Source organism: Pteropus alecto, unplaced genomic scaffold, assembly GCF_000325575.1.
Source record: "Pteropus alecto unplaced genomic scaffold, ASM32557v1 scaffold433, whole genome shotgun sequence".
Taxonomy (NCBI): domain Eukaryota; kingdom Metazoa; phylum Chordata; class Mammalia; order Chiroptera; family Pteropodidae; genus Pteropus; species Pteropus alecto.
The window spans coordinates 458544-462847 of NW_006433953.1; positions in this window are offsets into that span (position 1 = coordinate 458544).

The window sequence follows — 4304 nt, forward strand, 5'->3', positions numbered from 1 at the left end:
TTGCCCTGGCGGCCCGAGCGGCCCCGGCTCCCCGACCTCACGCGCTGGTTACCCGGCTCCCCAGGCTGGCCGCACTGTGCTCTCTGCTCCAGTCTGGCGGCCCCGGGGTTCCTCCACAAGACTCTAGAGGCAACTCGGGCCTTGGCCCTGCGGTGCCTCCCGACCTGAGGACCAAAAGGCTGTCCAAATTTCACCCAGCCCATAATGCCTCCGCAGGAGCTAACTCCTCCCGTCAGCGATAACGCACCCCAAAATCCCCCACAGACTTGGGGAAGCAGAGGCGTGGAGATGTGGGACAATAGCCTCAGAGAAAGAGAAGGCGCGTATCTCCACTGGCGGTGACATGAGTTAGGGTAGAAAGGAAAGCGCAACAGTGCTCAAACTTCAGAAAGAAGTACCAAGAAGGACTCTTCTGCTGCAGAAAATCCCAACAAAGAGGCTAGGACGGCGGGCAGCTGAAGGCCTCCAAGGCCAACAGAAGGGGCACTTTTCGATTCCCTAATTCTCTATTGCCAGGTTAAGGCGATAGAGTGGCGGCTACACTTTAAAAGGCTCAATGGTTTCTCCCCCACAAAAGGGTGGGAGTGCTTCCCCTCCTCCATGGAGAGGCCAGAGAGCAGCCAATCAGAGAAGTTCTAGATAGAGGGCATCCCAGCCCAGAAACGGAAAAAGGGAGGAAGAAAAGTGGATATGGAAAAATTGGTAAAAGTTATAAAAGGTGATTCAGAGTTCTGTTCAGAGCTCAGCAACTCGGTAAGTGTGTTAAGAAGAGAACATATTTAGGAAGAAGTGTAGCATGTTGGTCCCCTGTCAAGGCACTGATATAAAAGCCCTCCCATGCTCTCCGACAATCTATGCCCCCTCATTGCTTTCAATATCTTGATTCCCACTGGAAATATACACTATACACTGGTACCAGTGCCTTTTCCTAGAGAGAAACTGGGGGACGGGATGAAGAACGAGAGGGAAATTTACCTATCACTATGTACCTTTAATAATTTTTAAATTTTTTTTTACCATATTGAATATAAAACTTACAATATTACTTAAAACTTACCTCTTCCAGGAAGTCTTCTCTGGTTAAGTTCGTTCCCTTTTGTTAGGTCTCCTTAACACTTACTTAGTTTACAATGTTACAATTTAAATTGCACCCCTTTGTTGTTATCTCACCTTACATCTTTGACATATAAGTGCCCAACAGTTCAGAATGGATTTAAAATTCCCTGTTAGCTGGTCTTTTTTTCAATACAAGATTGCACATTGTTTGTTTCTTTATGAAAAAAAAAAAAAAGGATTTTGAGCTCTCTGAAAGCAAAGGTATACATGAAATTATTCTTTGTAGCTCCAGCAGAGTACTTGGGAACAGGCTCTTCATATTTGATGATGATTGATGATGATGATGATGATGATGATGATGATGAAGACGAGGCTGAAGAAGTAGAAAATGAAGGTAGCTGGGGATAAGATGGATATAGGTGTTGGGACATGCTGACTTGGCTATTGGGTATTATGGACCTTCCAGGAAAGGCTAAGCTAGAATATGGCCCAGAGGATGGGGAGGATGGGACTATGTGGCCTTCATGGCCTGAAATAGCTCTTGGTAACCTGAGGAATTGGAAGTTAGGAGTTGAGCTGGAGTCACGTGCCTGGTTCTGGCGAGGCAGTAGAGGTGAACAAGGGAGCTTGCCAGCCGTATACTTTGGGCAGCTGGAAGGAGGAGGAAGGGCTAGAAGAGTTATTTTTAATATTATTCAGAGCACAGAAAGAGGATTTCCCAGTAGAGAAAGAAGGGATATGATGTAGGTAACACAGATACTTCCAGGGCTTCAAGTAGATGCACAGGGTAGGAGAGGAAGAGGTCAGAGGTGATGGCAAAGCCCTCTTATGCAGTCTTTCTGGATTCGGCTACTGAATTCATATTTGGATAAATCTGGGCAGATGCCTACCCGTCTTTAAGACTCAATTTTCATTCTTCTAACAAATGTTGATTAAAAACTCACCATTGTGTATTGCCCTATACTAATTGGTTCAGAGGTAGAAACTTAGAAGTAATAGTGTCTGTTTTTGTGGAGCTTATAACTTAGTAGAAGAATATACATATACACCTGAAACAACTAGAGAATATAGGATACATGCTACTTTAAATGACATTAATGTTGAGGAATAGGTTCAGTCAAGAGAGTCTTCCTGGAAAAGCTGTATTGTGAGTCTGTTTGAAGGAAGTTACCCATGTAGAATGACCGGGAAATGGCAGGAAGTTGGTTGTTTTAAGTATAGGGAATGAACTAGGAAAAAATTAAATGGCAGTAATTAGTTAATCTAATTAGTAGGAGGACAACAGGCAAATTGGCTTGGCAGGCCTATTGTACCTTGGGGATTCTGCAGCAGTTAACTCGGTTAAGGCAAAGTGTTAATGAGGTCACAGTTGTCATGTATCCCAGTTAATTTCTGTCTTTTATCTGGCCAGATCCAGATCCTCACTCTAAGCAGCTGTCTTACATGTGTAAGTCCTTAGTCAGAGAGAGCAGGGCCAGACAGAGAGTGGGGTTGGAAAAAGTAAATCTGTTCCTCAAGGTCACATGCCTAACTGAGAGTGGCTCCAGTTAAAATGGAAGGAGATACTGTATCCTGGATGTTTGTGGTGGGAGGTACTGAGGGAAAAAGAAATGTTAGAAGAGAAAAAGAAATGTGATTATATTATATTATATTATATTATATTATATTATATTATATTATATATAGTCTATTTACATATAAATAGGTTAAAACATCTTCCTTATGAAATGTTAAATGTAGTTCAAGGGAGAGCTCCTGCTCCTTGAAATCCAGATAAAATGGGCTCAAACTTTAAATCAATCCATACCCAGTGGAAGGCCCAAATTTTATGCCAATCTCAAGGAGAGGAGGGAGTTGGAGGATTTATTATATTATATTATATATAGTCTATTTACATATAAATAGGTTAAAACATCTTCCTTATGAAATGTTAAATGTAGTTCAAGGGAGAGCTCCTGCTCCTTGAAATCCAGATAAAATGGGCTCAAACTTTAAATCAATCCATACCCAGTGGAAGGCCCAAATTTTATGCCAATCTCAAGGAGAGGAGGGAGTTGGAGGATTTATATCTGTTTCCAGACCTGTTTCTAGGCAAGATGTCTCTTACACACCAGTTAGACCCAAAAGACAACACTGTCTTTAATTATTTTATCCCCCCCCCACCCACACAACACTACTCAAAGTTTTCCTGAATGTGAAGAGCTTTACTAAAGATTTAGAAAGAAAGTAGAGGAGGGGCTTGCACTGTAGTAGCAGAAACATCTTTAAATATAACAGCTGGGACCACAATTCTTAAAACGTCTTCTCTATTCTAACGTGAGAGAATTTCAATGGCTCTTGTACCCACCTAGGTTGTCTCTCTCTAACTGCTGATTTCTCTTTCCTCTTTTTTTTTTCTTTTGTTCTCCCCACTTTTCTCAAAAGCATTTTTTTTCCTCCTTGTATCATGATGGAAAGCAGGATAGTGACATTTCGTTGTCTGGGTTTCTACCCATGGGGTCTCTCACCTTTCATCAAGTGCACATTTTTCCAGACAAAGATGTTTCTCTTCCCTAAAAGTAAGTTTGGTTCTTCCTACCTCTACTTCTATGTATAAATATTAAAGGAGAAAACTATGCAAAGTCTTAGCTCGGAGCCTGGAACGTTCATTTCCTTTCTCAAAGATTTAAGCACAGCACTAGGCACTATGGAGGCTACAAAGGTTGAACAGAACTTAAAGAACTGTAAACATGGCAGAATAATAATAAAGGCTCTAAAAGACCTTCAGAAGATCAACGGATATCTACTGTAGACACGCCCACGAAGTCGCCTTTGTGCTTATGGATCAGGTCTGTGACCTCAGACCGGCCAAGTAGTTTCCTTGATGACCTCGAGCTACCGGGCCAACTCTACATCTTCCCAAACACACACTGCAGTGTCCTTTCTCACTAGAGGTGTGAAACTACATCTCCCAACAGGCCGCGTTGTCCCCTTGCTTCCTCCCTCAGCCGGTCCCGAGCCATGGCAACGGCGTGACGTGGGGGTACTGGGAACTGCGGGAGCAGCGGCCGCAGCTTCAGTTCTAGCTCACCCCGCCGCCCGGGCGGGAGCAGGGTAAGAGGAGCCGCTGCCCGGTGCCATCTCTGCGCTCAGGGGCCCTGAATCAGCCCGGCAGCCGTCTCCTCCAGCTCCTCCTCTGGAGTGAGGAGGGCGCAGCGGGTGTCAGAGTCAAGGCCAGCCAGGGTGGCGCGCATGGCCTCCGCGGGCGC